Raw genomic sequence first — 18170 nt, 5'->3', positions numbered from 1 at the left:
GAGATTTGTCAGACTTTCAGCAGTTTTAAATTTGTTCTTATTAGAATCATGGAAGTAAACAAATTATCCTGGTATTTCAGTTTATAGTGAGAAGACCTTTATTTATAATCCTGCAATTACACATTTAGTTTCCCAGGCATATCAGAGATAAAGAATGTGAAATGAATTTGAAAAAACATGGTTTGATTCACACACTCCGTAACCACAGTTTTATAGTTTCCATTGACTTAAATGGAATTACACCAATGTAAAACTGGTATAACAGCTTGAAGAATGAGGCCCACAGCTTCACACCACTATACAACAGCTCCAAAATAATAACAATTCAAGGTAAAGGATAATCTTCAGTTATATAAAACAAATGTCTCATTGATTTCTATCTGATGGACTAGCTCCTCTCATCTGACTAAGGATGCTCTCAGCAGAAGACTGGAGGTGGTGGGAGGGATCAAGTTGTCTTTTGGTCATTTTTGCATGTCCCCCATTATCGTTGGCTGCCAAGCAATCCTATATGTATTACAGATGTTTAAGGGCTATTCTAATCTATGCTGGCTGCCATGGGCCCCAAAGGGTCATTCTGACACCTGGATATTGCTGGAGTGCAGCAACACCCTTGCCATGCCCACATTTTTTCCCAAGTCACATTTTTAAGCTAGGGAACTCAGTGCTACAGAGGCTATATGCCACTAAAGGATATTCCTCTTTTGGCTGGATCCACTGATTTTAGGGCAGCTTTCCATCAGGAAGGGGATGCAAAGCTCACCTAATGAACTGTAGAATCTGGCCCCATATGCTCAAATTAACTATTTTGGAGCTATACCTATTCTTAAGCTATTTAGAGGCCAGGCAAATTTTTGTTTATGTACCATCATATGGAAGGGTGCTTCATAGAAGAGACAGGGAGATATAATAATAAATTGCTTAAGTATATTATTAATATATAGGTCCAGAACCTTGAGTGGAACAAAATTGTGAAGATTATTTTAAGGCAGCAGCTGAAGACTCCACTAATATAGCAGCCCTATGTCAGCCCCTGATGTAGGGGATATTTTAGAATGGGCACTGGATTGGGGAGGGAGAGCATCAGAAGCAGGAAAGGGCTATCTTGGGTGGTGGAGTGCCCCTTGGGAACAAGGTAAGATGGAAGTGATATTGTGCTAATTTGCAGTGGGTGGCAGTTTGGCACCCTATAGCCCCAGATTCCAGGGGGGAGTTTAAGAGTACAAGTGCTGCTCTGACACACCTAGGGTGTAGCATGTTGTGTTTTAACAAAGTACAGTATCATACCACTTTGTTCTCTTTGGGTAGGTCTACACTGGGATAAAAATTGTGTGGCTGGCCCAGGCTGTGAGACTCAGGCTTCAGGCCTGAAAAATTGCTGTGTCGATGTTCGGGCTTGGGCTGGAGCCCAAAATCCTGGACCCTCCAACCTCACAGGGTCCAAGAGCTCAGGCTGGAACCTGAGTCTGAACATCTACACAGCAATTTTTAGTGCTGCCACCTGAGTCAGCTGACCCATTGTGCCATAGCACTTTTATCCGCATGTAGATGCACTCTGAGTTTTCTAATGCTGATTTTACTAGACTGCTAGACTGTCAGAATGCTTTTAATCCCGAGTCCTTGCAATCTAGGAGTGGAAATGTCAAGGTTGAACTGACTTTTTTTGGGTCACAAGTTTATAGTGGAGATGACTCGTTTCACCTTCTCTTGTCACTTTCCATATAGGGCTAAGCAAATCTAGCTGAGAATTTTTTTTCATTCAATTTATCGTTCTGCATATGTTTGACTTTCATATTCTTTCATTTTGAAGTATTTTCTATTCAATTTTAAAATTGGGTACATTAAATTATTTTTTAAAATTTTTTATTGTAGCTTATCTAGCCAGAATTGGGGCATCATTGTGCTAAGCACTCTACAAATACAAAGTAGAGGACAGTCCCTGCCCCAAAGAGTTTACAGTCTAAATCAGGGGTCGGAAACCTTTGGCACGTGGCCCATCAAGGTAATCTGCTGGCGGGTGGTGAAACATTTTCTTTACGTTGACTATCGGCAAGCAAGGCCCCCCACAGCTCCCAGTGGCCGTGGTTCATTGTTCCCGGACAATGGGATCTGCGGGAAGTGGCGGGCCCCAGGGCTGCTCCCATTGGCCAGGAATGGCAAACCGTGGCCACAGAGCTGCTGGGGGCTGTGCCTGCAAACAGTCAACCTAAACAAAATGTCCAAACAAAATCCAGTCTGCCAGTGGATAACCCTGATGGGCTGCATGCTGGGTTTGTTTACCTGCCGCACCCACAGGTTTGGCCAATCGCAGCTCCCACTGGCCGCGGTTCACTGCTCCATGCCAATGGGGGCTGCGGGAAGCGTCATGAGACGAGGGATGTGCGGGCCACCGCTTCCCGCAGCCCCATTGGCCTGGAGTGGCAAACCGTGGCCAGTGGGAGCCGCGATCGGCCAAACCTGCGGACGCGGCAGGTAAACAAACCGGCCCGGGCCACCAGGGTGCTTACCCTGGCGAGCCGCATGCCAAAGGGTGCCGATTCCTGAAATAGACCAACAATCCCCAAATAACCCAATTGTTATTTTGTCAACTTCTAATACAACCTTTACCTATTCAACTCTGTCTCTGAATTCTGCCTCCAGTCCTGTGCAAAGATTTATAAATGACAATTATAGTGAAATCTTTACTGAGGACCATCTCAACAGGTAATCCCCTGTCTGAAGAGACTAGTTTAAGGAATGCCAAAGTTTCCAACACAATTTTGTTCATCCTTTAGTTAAAGACTACCTCCAGTAGACAATCAATTTTCACATGTCCCCTGGGTGTTCTCTCAGAGACAGGTTTCATTGTACTGCTATAGAGAAAGAAAGAAGCCTGCAGTTCAGTATTATACATTCTGTTACATTTTTTTCATTAGTTATATGCGAATCCAAACCCTTCAGTTGGAAAATTGATTTGTAGATTTAAGCTTACACATTTGCTCTGTTCTGATTCCAAAACAAACTGCTTACATGAAAATACAATTAAAGTACACATTATTTATTCCATGACAAAGTCTATGGGAGTTGTTTACAAATCACAACATAAAATCTCATAGAAAAAGTTTGTTTTTCGGGCCATCAGTGGCACGTACGTTTGAGTAGAACAAAAGACTTGTATGTCTTCTAGCCCAGAGGATGTCATTGCTTCTTTGTTTAAAATAATTATGTAGTGGTCTGTTGTAATATTTTGAAGACAGTTATACTTTCCAAAGGGAGAATGAAATATTCACATTAGAGCTTTCCCATATTTAAGCACTTGTGAAATGAAACAGCCTGTAACTTCTCCTCTTTCACTGACTCTTTAAAATTAATCATGAAGAAAATAGAAAATCATTACTAGGAAACACTGTAGGTGCCACAAATGTTTATGGCATGGTAAATCATAATGTGTTTAGGTCAGTTCTACAAGGCTATCTGGGTCCCTTGGCAAGCTGGGTGCACCTTGTGCAACATGCATTTTAATAAGCCAAATATGATGTGAATACACTCTGGAATAAAGAAAGTAGATCACTCCTGTAAATGGGGGATTGTATTCTGCAAAGGACTTGGGACTAGTTCCACAAGAGGGACTTCAAGGCAGCATTGCATCACTTAACTTTTAATGCCCTCTTTTCTAGTGGAATCCACAGCCCTTAGTTAGGTGCCCAGACTTCCTATATAATGCATGGGATGACTTAGATGCCTATGAAAGGAATCCACAAAAATCAGCAAACAGAGCAGGGAGCTATCTAAGTTAGTCAACAGGAAATGACGAGGAAAGGGGTGAGTCCTAACCCCCTTTCCTGAAAAGGATTTAAGCACTTAATTCCACATTAAAGGGAGCTACCTCTCCCCACTTGGGATTCACAGCTGTAAACTCTCTCCCGGTGTGTGTGCTGCCTAAGCTCTTTCTTGCAAAAAAGAAGGAGAAAGAGGGTGGGTGCTCCTCTTACACCTAATATCCCAATGGTTACAGAACTCAAGCTTCTGGGAAATGTAGGTTAAATTCCCCCACCCTCTGCCCAAAGTGGAGCAGAGATTTGCGTCAACATCTCCAGAAAGTTTCCTGACCACAAGGCTATGGGATAGTCAGGGATGGGGGTGGAGCTCCCTTCATTTCTTCTGTTGAAACTTCTCAATTTTTGTATAAATAATTAAATAGTCATTCAAACAAGGACTTAGGTCTCCAACATCTCGGGTTAGTGCCTTAACAAGCAAGCTAGAGAGTCATTTTCTTACATTCTCTACACAATGAATATTTAATTATTCATAAAAAGTGGATCAGCTTCAACAGCAAAGATTGAGCGACTCATCCCAGAATACCATATATCCCGTGGCTAGGACACTCATTCACACTGTGGGAGACCGAAGTTCAAGTCTCTGCTCCATAGCTGATAGAGGGGCAGTTTGAACCCCAGTCCACTGTTTCATGGGTAAGTACTTTAACCACTAGACTAAAGGTTACAAGAGAGCAGGGACTTCCTCCTCTGCAATTATGTGAGAGGCCAGATCTGGCAGCAGCCTCTGAGAAAGCCTACCAGATCAGACCTCCAATGGGAAGATAGGTAGGGCAACACTTAGCTTGAGGCTCCTGACAAGGCTTAGGCATGAGGTAGGCTCCCAGGTGTCAGACTTTAGGCAGCAGTATGCACACCCAGCATCAGAAATTTAGCTGCCTAAGGGATTTTATCACTGGAAATTTAGCAGCAAGGGAGTTAAGGTGCCTAGGATTAGGCAGGGATTTTGAGGATCTAAATTTTGGATTTAGGCACCTAAAGTTGCAGTTAGGTGTCTTTGTGGATCTAGCCATATGCAGTTTTGAAGGATAACCAACTTAACATGAGCTCATAGCTCAATGCTTGGATGGATAAACAGGGAAATATTAAGGAGGAGTAGAGATGTGGTATTTCCTCTTCACCCAGCAATGGTAAGATGATTAGTGGAATACTGAGTCCAGTTCTGGTGTTGGAAATAGTGCAAATGGGTTAAAAAAAGAGCCACAAGAATGGTTTAATGTTTGGAAAACTTGCCTTACAGTGAGAAACTTAAGAAGCCCAATCTATTTCAATTATTAAAGTTTATGAGGTTAACTGGGTCATAGTCTATAATATTCTAACATATAGAGGAGATTTCTGGTATTAGAAAGCTCTTAAACCTACTAGACAAAAAGCATTGTAAGATCCATGCTTATAAGATGAAGCTAGAGGCAAACTGGAAATAAGGTAAATATTTTTACAAACTATGAGTAACCAACAATTGGAACATCTTACCAAGGGATGTGATGGATTTCCCTCACTTGAAATGATTCTATCTGAAGTATTTAACTATCAAAATGATAGTTTTAGAAATTTTAGAAATTTAGAAAAGATATAATCATGAAGTTTGTTACAGGATTTATTGGGTTACATTCTATGGAGTATGTTATGCATGAGATCAAACTAGTTATCATAATAGTTGCTTTATTCTTAAAAATCTATGATCAAATGTATCTACGAAGAATCCTTTCACCATTAATCTCCAGATAAAGTCTGAGGGGCATTGGTAGGGGATTTTTGTTATCACATTAGCTCTTATAGAGGGCATTTCATCAGTAGATCTCAATTCCCTTTACGAAGAAAGTCAGTATCATTAGCCTCATTTTACAGATGGGAAAACTGAGAAGCAGCATCACCCAACAGACCAGTGGCAGATCCCAGATTAGAACCTAGATTGTCTGAGTCTCTGTAAAGTGAAGTGTGTGTGTGTGTGTGTCTGTGTATGTATTTTCACTATTCTAATACCAAGTGCCAAAAAAATCATTTGGGATCTGATCTATAGCTGATGTAAATCGGTATAGTACCATTAAAGTCAAAGGAGATGCACTGGTTTTTAAAAGCAGTAATCTGATCATCTATTTATGTTTGATATCAAGAAATGTTATAGGTAGGCTTTATGATTACGAATTCAAATAACAGATTGTTTTAATCTAATTCAAAAAATTAATTAGGGGCAACTGAAATAGATTATATGATCCACTGTCATAGAATCATAGAAGATTAGGGTTGGAAGAGACCTCAGGAGGGCATCTATTCTAACCCCCTGCTCAAAGCAGGACCAACCTCAACTAAATCATCCCAGCCAGGGCTTTGTCAAGCCCTAAACTGGGACAGGCACCAATCAACATGAGGCATTAAGTGCCTACAATATTTAATTTTTAAAAATGAAGTGAATTTTCTGCATGTGAAAGGTGTCTGGTTACATGTTTTGAAGCATTTATTCCTCTTTTTGTCTATTGAGCCAGGTACAACACAGTTAATGACAATGTTCTGTAATTTGTGCTATAGTGTTTAGTTAGAATTTGTCTGTGACTACCAGAAACCATGCTGTCAAACCAGTTTTTTGTTTTTGTTTTTTTGGAGGACTTAAAAAGGAAATGTTGGTTAAAGGAGAGGAAAGGGGTGTGTGTGTGTGTGGGGGGGGGGTTGTTTCAGGATCCTGTGACTCGTATGGCAGGGAGCCACCCTCCTCCCCCCCCCTCCCCCCCCCCCCCCCCCCGTTTCTTATGGCTCACTTTAGCTCTTGTTTGAGTTGCTGGTAAGATCCAAGCAATGGCTGGTGGAATCCCTGAGTCAATATTGAATGAACATGGAGTTACCTGCACTGTACACTTTTATCTGCCAGGTAGTCCCAGACATATAGGAATAAAGTTGCACCGGATTAAAACGAAGTGTCCCCTGTTCTTCTTTTGGTATATAGACAGACACTTTAAATATTCTCTAAGAATTAAATTTAAAAGTAATATTTTGAGAATGGAAAGACCTTTATATAGAAAATAAGGGCACTAGGACTCATTGAAAACATAATTTCAGCTCCTACTAAACCCTGGAATATAAAAGAATATCTCAGAAAATGGGCTAAATAAAGGAAAGAGTTAAAACTCTAAACTTTAAAGATACTGAGAGTTTTCAAACAAGGTCAAAAGGCAGTTATCACTCTGCTGCATATGCAGTAACGGACTGCTTATGCATGAGCTGAAGATTCTTCTAAGACTATCCCATGAAATGGCTGAGAGGATGAATGGGTGACAGCAGCTGATATTTAAATCCAGCTAAGCCCCAAAAGAGGAATGCCTTCCCCCTCCAGTGAAATGATGGAAGAAGAATATAAATCTATCTAAACTGAACAAGTAACAGTCTGCTCCCATCACTCAATTTCATAGCACTCTCATCTCAACGCATCCTGTTCACCTCTTTACAGGCAAGCAAGCAACAGCAACCACACAACTAAGAACACAACAAAAAGGAACCAGCATGTAGAATAAAAAGAAGCAACCTTATATTAGAGCACTGTTTCTGCAATATGAACTGGTGTGATGGAGTTTGCAAAAGCACTACCAAGAAGTTAAATTTACTTTTTTCTTGTAATGATTTTAATGCGATATTGAAATGCTCATTGTAATTTAAGATATTACAATAGCTTATCTGTTAAAAACCAGAGGGTTCAGGCAATATATTCCTGCAGAGGAGACAGAAGATAATTTTGGTAAACAGAGAGAAATAGTGGGATTTAATGTGTATTTAAGATTTTTTAAGATTTAACAGATTGTAACCTAAGTAACCATTATTTATTGCTCATTTGTGTTTTGTTTTTCTTGCCTTTTCCATTTCTTTAATAATAAAATAGTCATAGCTATTAAATAAGATTGTTTTGCTTGTCTTAATCCCAGTATCCCCTAAGGCATGGAGATGTGACTAAAATAACAGGAGTCAATGCCTGAATAGGCAGTAACAGAGACAACTGTTAAGATTTGACTTGTCATTTCTTGTTTCATTAGACTATACAATTTTAGTAGTTTTGGGAATAAAATTACTTGGCACTCAATAATTTAAACTTGCCTCTCTTGTCTAGAAATGGTGAAGACCTCAGAAGAAAATCAATGTTGTCACATGCACTCTTCAATGCTAGGACATAGTTTGCACATCTATGGTGGGTATCTTCTCTCTCCACATACCTTCCAATAAACAGAAGAGATTTAATTAATAATATTGCTTAACTTTCTGGCTGTGAGATATCATACGTTAAAAAAAAAAAAGAAATTTTCAAGATGGTGAGCATCTACAGATCCCATTAACTTCATCTGAAGTTGCGAGCACTCAGCACTTCAGAAGTCATACCCAGGACACCTCAAGTTAGGCAAATATAAAACGAGTGAGCACTTCTGAAAGTTTTGTTTTTGACCTGTTTAACCTCATCTAGAAGGTCTGTGACAGTCAAGGACAGACCCCTTGTAACCATGCCACTGTGAAAATACCAAATACAGGACAAACTGCTGAGAAATAGGGCAGAACACCCCAAAACTGATGGTTATTCTCCCATAAGATATACCAAACCAGATACAAAAGTAAACTTTTGTTTCACCACAATGAAGTTAGAAAAGGGGTCTTTTTAGGCACTCCAATCCTTGTATCACCACCAAAAACACTAGACTTAATGATTAGTGATTATCTAAGGCCAATTTAATGAAACAAAAGGGTTCTTCTGATCCCAAAGGACCAGCCACATACCCAAGTCAATATATATCTCAGGTCTTACCCAATAATCATGCTGTTATCCATCCTTTAGTATCTAAAATCTGAAGGTTTATTTATAAAGAGAAAAAAAAAGAGCGATAGTTAAAATTGGTTAACAGAATCAAATACACCTCTACCTCAATATAACGCTGTCCTCGGGAGCCAAAAAAATCTTACCGCGTTATAGGTAAAACTGCGTTATATCGAACTTGCTTTGATCCACCGGAGTGCACAGCCTCGCCTCCCCAGAGCACTGCTTTACCACGTTATATCTGAATTCATGTTATATCGGGTCACATTATAGAGGGGTAGAGGTGTACATACAACAAATGTGAAGTTTTTTAATCAGGCTTGTAGCAGTGATGGAATAAACTGATGGCTTATTAAGTCTCTGGTTGCTTCCAAATCATTGGAAGATCCTCAGTCCTTTGGTTAGAATGTTCCCATTAGAGTAAGTTCATAATCCAGAGGTTTGAGCAGGAAAGAGGCAAAACTGAGATGTTTCCAGGACCTTTTATAGGTTCTGCCAAGTGAAGGGAATCCCATTGTTCTCACTGTGGAAAATTACATGGAACAAGATGGTGTTTGGGGTCACATGGGCAAGTCACATGTCCATGCACGATTTCGCTTAGTCACAGCAGAAGCCATTACTTATACTCCGATGGAACATTCACAGGAAAAAAGAAGAACAGGAGGACTTGTGGCACCTTAGAGACTAACAAATTTATTAGAGCATAAGCTTTCGTGGACTACAGCCCACTTCTTCGGATGCATATGCTCTAATAAATTTGTTAGTCTCTAAGGTGCCACAAGTCCTCCTGTTCTTCTTTTTGCGGATACAGACTAACACGGCTGCTACTCTGAAACCATTCACAGGAAAGTCCATTAAGTGTAGATAGGTGTCTCCCATGGTCCATTTTGAGTTAAATGTTCCTTGATGAGCCATTTAACTTGAATAGTCCCTTCAAGTTGTGCAGGTTAAATACCTTGTGGGCATTACCACAGGAGAAAACATTTGAAATACAGCTATAAAGCCAATACTAATAACTTTAAATACAAAAATGATAAATGCATACAAATAGCATAATCATATTCAGCAAATCATAACCTTTCCATGGACAGCTTACTTGACATACTTGCACAAAATTTCTTGCAATTATAAAACAGCAGTAGCAATGATGATCTACATGGTCATATTTTAATCGATAATGTCACACCCCTATTCTTCAGGGCTCTATTCTAGTGCTTAGTCACATGATCATCTCTTCTTGCAGTCATTGTCATATTCCTACCCTCTAACTTCTGCAATGAATGAGGCAGGGGATCTTACAGATGAACATTCTCATTGACTACATAATTCTGCCTCATTCATCATCCATCCTATGTACTGAATGTAGCCCCATTGAAAATATGGCTATATACATATCAGTCAAGGATTTTTTTTTTTTTTTTTTAGCATTTCAGTTGAACCTTTGCCAGATAGTTTATTGGCAACCCATTAGCGGATTAATGAGAGTAGCATCAGTCCCCATATTGAAAATGAAGGATTTGTTTTAAAAGAAGTAATAATTGGCACAATCTTTACAAGCTCTGACACGGCATTGTTCAGTGACAAGTTTAATTAATAGCCATTTAACACCACAGCCTTACATTTATCAATTCAGCTTTTAGAACCATGTCAAATTTTCAGTCTGAACCTAAATATAAGGTTTTTTTTTTAAAGAATAAGTACATTTATGGCTGTACCAATTTATAGGGAGAAGCATCACTAAAGTAGAAATCAACTAATTCAACTATTTCAAAAGCATTACAAGAAACCTTGCTTGTGCAATTATTTAATTGTAAATACAGTGAGTTTTAAAGTGTTGCCTGACACTTCACATTCTCAAGAGGAATCCATTAAATTATATTTAAACAATTAACAATGGTAACAGCATGGTAATTTTATAGCACCAGTACATAGAAAGTGATTAAATTTTTTAAAAGCCCTCACATCTTTTCCAGAGGAATATATGGATTTCTTTACTGGATGAACTGTGTTATCTTAGTGTAACATGTAAGAGGGGAAAAACATAATAAACATAATACATATCCAATCATAATTTGGAAATTAGTTTAAATGGGCACTTATAGCAAGAAATCAGAAAATGAGTCTGCTAAAATCTTTAGCAGCTTGTGCTACTCTGTCATGGATTGCCCAAGTACAAATTCACTCTCTAGTACACTCTGGGGCCAAACAGTTATAAGCTATGTCTAACTATAAACAGACTGGAAAGTTACAATCTAGCCATCAACTTTCTTTAGCAGCTAAAAGTGCAATAACAAAAACATGAGAATAAACTAGACTACACTATATTGTTTCCCCTTCATCTTTGATTGTTTATATGGACAGATTCAGTTTGAGCCTGAGCCAACACTCACTGAAGACACTATCCCTCCCCTTCCCCTTAACCCTTGGGTTGAGTGCTGTAGCTATTTTTAGAAATCTCACATTGGTACCTTCTTTGCATTTTGTCAAATCTGCTGTGAAAGTGTTCTTAAAAAGAACATGTGCTGGGTCATCTTACGAGACTGCTATAACATGAAATATATGTCAGAATGTGGGTTAAACAGAACAGGAGACATACAATTCTCCCCCAAGGAATTCAGTCGAAAATTTAATTAACACTTTTTTATGAGCATCATCAGCATGGAAGCATGTCTTCTGGAATGGTGGCTGAGGCATGTCTGGCATGTAAATACCTTGCAACGCTGGCTACAAAAGTGCCATGTGAACGCCTGTTCTCACTTTCAGGTGACATTGTAAACAAGAACCAGGCAGCATTATCTCCTGCAACCAAACTTGTTTGTCTGAGTGACTGGCTGACCAAATAGGACTGAGTGGACTTGTAGGCTCTAAAGTTTTATATTGTTTTGGTTTAGAGTGCAGTTATGTAACAAAAAACCTACATTTGTAAGTTACACTTTCACAATAAAGAGATTGCACTACAGTACTTTTATAAGGTGAAGTGAAAAATACTATTTCTTTTATCATTTTACAGTGCAAATATTTGTAATAAAAATAATATAAACTGAGCATTGTACACTTTGTATTCTGTGTTGGAATAGAAATAAATATATTTGAAAATGTAGAAAAATGCTTAATACATTTCAATTGGTACTCTACTGTTTAACAGTGTGATTAATAGTGATTAATTTTTTGGAGTTAATCGCGTGAGTTAACTGTAATTAACCGACAGCCCTAATTTATATTTATGAATTCATTATATATAATGAATCTAAATGAGAAGCTAGGATTGTCAAAAGTTGAAAAGGGAAGAAAAGGGACAGAAAGAGAAATCTACGGCCAACAAACATAAGGACAATAAGGAGTTTTTTTTAAGGATATTAGGAATAGAGAGAATCCTAACAATGCTAGGGTACTAATGTTTTAAAAGCAGAGAGGGAATGACATGGGTATGTATAGGCCTACCAAACTGACATAGGTCCCAAGCAAAATAGAGCAGCTGATATGGCACTGAATTAATAAAGAATTAAAGGAAGGTGATATAATTAATGATAGTCAATATAGTTTATGGAAAATAGAACTTACCAAATGTGATATCTACTTTTTTTAAAAATTAGATTACAAGTTTGGCTGATTAAGATAATAGTGTTGATGTAAAATACTTAGGCTTCTGTAGGGCATTTGACTTAGTACTAGAAGACATTTTGACAAGTTAAATAGATTAAAAACTGGCAAACTGATAGGTCTCAAACTGTAATTGTAAACAAAGAATCATCATTGAACAGGAGTGTTTCCAATAGGCTCCTGCAGGGATCAGTATGTGGCACTATGCTATTTAACAATTTTATTAAAGATCTGGAAGAAAAAAAACCCTAATAGAATCATAGGCCTTGGCTACACTTACCGGCAAGTTCGACGGCTGGAAATCGAACTTCTGGGTTCGACTTATCGCGTCTAGTCTGGACGCGATAAGTCGAACCCGGAAGTGCTCGCCGTCGACTGCGGTACTCCAGCTCGCCGAGAGGAGTACCGCGGAGTCGACGGGGGAGCCTGCCTGCCGAGTGTGGACCAAGGTAAGTTTGAACTAATTCGAAATAAGGTACTTCGAACTTCAGCTACGTTATTCACGTAGCTGAAGTTGCGTACCTTAGTTCGAATTAGGGGGGGTAGTGTAGACCAAGCCATAGAAATATAAGCTTGAAGGGACCTTGAAAAGTCATCAATTCCAGCCCTCTGTGCTGAGGCAGGACCAAGTATACCTACACCATCCATGAGAGATGTTTGTCCAACCTGTTCTTAAAAGCCTCCTATAACAGGGATTCCATAACATCCCTTGGTAATTCCAGTGCTTAACTATTCTTATAGTTAGAATGTTCTCACTAACCTAAATCTCCCTTGCTGAAGACTAAGCTGACTATTTCTTTTGTGGCCTCCAGTGGATATAGAGAACAATTGGTCACAGTTCTCTTTATAACAACCCATAACATATTTGAAGATTTGTCAGCTATCCCCCTCAGTCTTCTTTTCTCAGACTAAACATGCCCAGTTTTGTTTAAAACTTTCCTCACAACTCAGTTTTTCTAACCCTTTTCTCGTGGTTGTTGATGTCCTATGGAGTCTATCCAATTTTCCACTTATTTCCTGAAGTGTGGCACTCAGAACTGGGTACAGTAATGCAGCTGAGGCCTTACCAGTTCCAAGTAGAGCAGGTCAATTTCCCCCTGGTATTACATCAGACACTCCTGTTCATACAGCCCAAATGATATTAACCATTTTTCACAACTGCATATAACCCCCAGGCAGTGCCACCACCTACTCACTTATTTCCCATTTTGTAGCTGCACATTTGATTTTTCCTTCCTAAGTGAGGTTCTTGCACTTGTCTTTATTGAATTTCATCCTCTTAATTTCAGAGCATCATTTTCAATTCTAAACCTGACCTCCAAAGTGCTTGCAAATCCTCCCAGCTTGGTGTTATCTGAAAATTTTATAAGCATGCCGTACATTCCATTATTGAAGTAATTAATGAAAATATTGACTAGTACCAGACCGAGGACTGACCCCTGTGGGATTCTATTTGATACATCCTCCCAGTCTGACAGTGAACCATTGGTAACTACTCTGACTGTGGTCTTTCCTCAGTTATGCAAACACTGTTATGGGGCTCAGGAGCAATCATTACTAATAAAGGCTCATGCCACCTCTTGCTCTGTAACCCTGGATGCCTCACGATGCTTTGCTGCTGTAGCTCCCAAACTGGGACACTCACAACCAGCCTACAAACATGAAGGTCACACCTTGAGTGTCAGTGCTAGACAACCCTGGTTCAGCAGCTCTGACCCCAGGAACCTCTTTACATAGAATCATAGCATATTAGGGTTGGAAGAGACATCAGGAGGTTATCTAGTCCAATCCCCTGCTCAAAGCAGGACCAACACCAACTAAATCATCACAGCCAGGGCTTTGTCAAGCCGGGCCTTAAAAACCATTTAGGGTGGGGATTTCACCACCTCCCTAGGGAACCCATTCCAGTGCTTCACCACCCTCCTAGTGAAACAGAGCTTCCTAATATCCAACTTAGACTTCCCCCACTGCAACTTGAGACCATTGCTTCTTTTCTGTCATCTGCCACCACTGAAACAGCCGAGCTCCATCCTCTTTTGAACACCCCTTCAGGTAATTGAAGGATGCTATCAAATCTCCCCCCCCCCATCACTCTTCTCTTCTGAAGACTAAATAACCCCAGTACCTTCAGCCTCTCCTCGTAAGTCATGTGCCCTCTCATCATTGTCATTGTCCTCTGCTGGACTCTCTCCAATTTGTCCACACCCCTACTGTACTAGTGGGACCAAAACTGGACACAATACTCCAGGTGTGGCCTCACCAGTGCTGAATCACTTCCCTCGATCTGCTGGCAATGCTCCTACTAATACAGACCAATATGCCATTGGCCTTCTTGGAAGCAAGGGCACACTTCTGCTCATATCCAGCTTCTTGTCCACTATAATCCCCAGGTCCTTTTCTGCAGAACTGCTGCTTAGCCAATCAGTCCCCAGCCTGTAGAAGTGCATGGGATTCTTCCTTCCTAAGTGCAGGACTCTGCCCTTGTCCTTGTTGAACCTTATCAAAGTTCTTTTGGCCCAATCCTCCAATTTGTTTAGTTCACTCTGGACCCTATCCCTACCTTCCAGCATATCTACCTCTCCCCTCAGCTTAGTGTCATCTGTGAACTTGCTGAGGGTGAAATTCATCCCATTATCCAGATCATTAATGAAGATGTTGAACAAAACCGGCCCCAGGAATGACCCCTGGGACACTCTGCTTGATACCAGCTGCCAACTAGACATCGAGCCATTGATCACTACCCGTTGATCCCAACAATCTAGCCAGCTTTCTATCCACCTTATAGTCCATTCATCCAATCCATACTTTAACTTGCTTGCAAGACTATTGTGGGAGACCATATCAAAAGCTTTGCTAAAGACAAGATATATCACATCTACCACTTTCCCCTATCCACAGAGCCAGTTACCTCATTATAGAAGGCAATCATGTTGGTCAGGCATGACTTGCCTTTGGTGAATCCATGTTGACTGTTCCTGATCACCTTCCTTGCCTTCGGATTCCTTGAGGACTTGCTCCATGATTTTGCCAGGGACTGAAGTGAGGCTGACCAGTCTGCAGTTCCCCGGATTCTCTTTCTTCCCTACAGCCCCATTGTGGCTTCCACCAGCCATGTTTACTACTTGCAGGGTGACTCCAACACACTGCCAGTCTGAAATTTTCCTCCAACTGTGTGCTCTGTAATGTCTAGCCCTCTCCTGAACAATTTAGAAAAACAATAAGGTTTCTTTGTTCCTCTATAGACCAAAAGAGCATCACAGCTTATTAACCTAACTGGGGTAAATACACTTTTCCTTTTAAACACAGCTCTTCATTTGTTTGTAATAAAAATAGAACAAATGTATTAACTACAGCACATAGGTTAAGTGATGCCAAGTAAAAGGAATACATTTAGAAAGTGTTAAAATCAAATAAAGATGAAAAACATGCATATAAATGTCTAAAACTTAATGTTTATTTATATCTTGTTAGGAGTTTAACAATGCAACCAGAATAGCTTGTACATGTTATTCCCTTTCATGTCTTAATTGCCTTAATTATGTATGAGATTGTGTCCAGTTAACCTTAGGATCAAAGATATAAGATACTGTAGGAAACTAATAATATTACCTACATTGTCTTCAGTTTAACTATCTACGTTATAATGAAGTATTGTGTAATCACCTTATGTGAATGAATGGAACTAGTTTACCTGTGTATGCATAGGAAATAGAAGATTAGCTTCAAAGCAAAAATCTGCATTGCCTATTCTTTCCTGGGGGAAGGTCCTGCTGTGACAATTTCTGTGAGGCTTGTCAGCCTGCTCAAAGAGCTATAAAGGAAAGCTTCCATCCTGATCCTTTCAGCTCTAGTCTCCTTAAACTTTGAACAGTGAAAGTATAAGTCATAAGATGAAGACCTTCCAAATAATTATTTGATATACCCTGGAAGATACATGGAAGAACTTGAACAGATTCTACACCTGGACTGCCTGTTGGACTATAAATCTTTAAAATGATTCCAGAAAGACTTCTACAAATCAGCAACCTCACCCTTTCTGCTATGAAACTGACCAAAGAACTTTACACATATTTGTATGTATATTTAAACCTTTGCCACTCTTCTTTCTTTTACTATTTACTATTAAACTGATACTATTAAGCTATTGGTATCAGTGAATTATAGGGTAAGATCTGAGACTCATAGTGACCCTAGGAAACACTAGCTGATTCTTGCGTCTTTACACTTTCCTTTTTCAGCCACTTATCCATTGAATTTGTGTACAAAAGTTCTAATGAAAACAACACAGAGAGACTGCTAACAACTAACAAAGTAGAAAATGAGAAGATTCACTCAAGTCTCACTGAAGCGAAACAGCACTCCAGAGAGAATGACAATTACTGAGGCACCTTAACACTGCTACATGGGCTACAACGTGCTTCCGGCTGGTTTGGCTTGCAAACAGCTTTTCTTCCGCCACAAGATCTGTCCCTAGGAGGGTGTCCTGCGAGGGACAAATTAGCTTGGACCACCTCCCATGTACAGCGTGGCCCCTGCTCACTCTGCCCTCCGTAACAACTTCCTCTGTCTGACAATGACAGGGTTCCAAGCTGCCCCATGCATGCCTGGGGTCTCAGCTGCCGCTCTGCCCACCAAAGGGCTCAGGCTACTGGCCCCACGCTGGGGTCTGGGCTGCCGGCTCTGCATTTTGTGGGGCTGCTGTTGCTGGACCCTGTTGACAGCCCCAGTCAACTTAGCTCCACTGAGCTCATGCTGCAGGTCCCGCTGACTGCCGGGGCTTGGGCTGCCAGCCCCAACTGCCCGGCCCCGCTCTCCCTGGGGCTCGGGCTGTCTGCCCTGCAACCGGGTCCCACCTGCTGCCTCCAATGCCCAGGGTTCTCTGGCCGCCATTAAAGAAAATTTTCTGGTGAACCCCATGTAACATTCTGCGAACCCCAGTTTGGGAACCACTGTTCTAGATTGTTTATGAGAATGTCAGGTGGGACTGTCCCAAAATCCTTACTAAAATCAAGTTATATCACTTCTACTGTTTCTGCCCTAACCACTATGCCAGTAACCCAGTCAAAGAAGGAAATTAGGGTGGCTTGGCATGATTTATTTTTTGACATTTCATGCTGTGTATTGCTTATAATTCTGTTACCCTGGGGGTTCTTACCAATTGTTTGTTTAATAAATGTGTTCCAATATTTTCCAGGTACCCAAGTTATGTTGACTGGTCTATAATTCCCTGAGTCCTTCTTTTCCCGGCTTTTTAAATATGGTCCAGTCTTCTGGTTCTCACCCATCCTTCATGAGTTATCACTGATAAGTTTGCAGATGACACAAAAAATGGTAGAGTGGTAAATAATAAATAGGACAGATCACTGATATAGAGCAACCTAGATCACTGGTTCTCAAACTAGGGCCGCCGCTTGTTCAGGGAAAGCCTCTGGGGGGCCGGGCCATTTTGTTTACCTGCCTCGTTCACAGGTTAGGCTGATCGCGGCTCCCACCGGCCTTGGTTTGCTGCTCCAGGCCAATGGGGGCTGCAGGAAGGGCGGCCAGCACGTCCCTCAGCCTGCCCCACTTCCTGCAGCCCCCATTGAGTTCAACTCAGATGAAAATCCTATAGTGTTCACTACACATCATCTGATCACTGAGGTAGCTTTCACATGCACTCTATCCAATCAACTATTTGATTCCCCTTTAGAAATTGTAAATGTGGCCTTCCTTCCTTACATTAGGAAGGACATCAAAGACATCCTTTAACCCAGCAACATCACACACTGATTATAAGTAAGTTTTTATCAGCTTGTAACCCTTTAGGTTGCTTTGCTCTGTCGGTTACTGAAACTAAACAATTAAAATCCCCCAAGAAAAAAACCTGTCAAGACATCAATAAAAAGGGAACCTTTACTTAAAAAAAAAAAAAAAAGTCTTTCCTCAGCTTATGACACTGGTTCACAGATGGTGACAAAATACCTCACACTCAA

Source organism: Chrysemys picta, chromosome 1, assembly GCF_011386835.1.
Source record: "Chrysemys picta bellii isolate R12L10 chromosome 1, ASM1138683v2, whole genome shotgun sequence".
Classification (NCBI taxonomy): domain Eukaryota; kingdom Metazoa; phylum Chordata; order Testudines; family Emydidae; genus Chrysemys; species Chrysemys picta.
The sequence above is the reverse complement of the archived record's forward strand: the minus strand, read 5'-3'. Positions refer to the sequence as shown.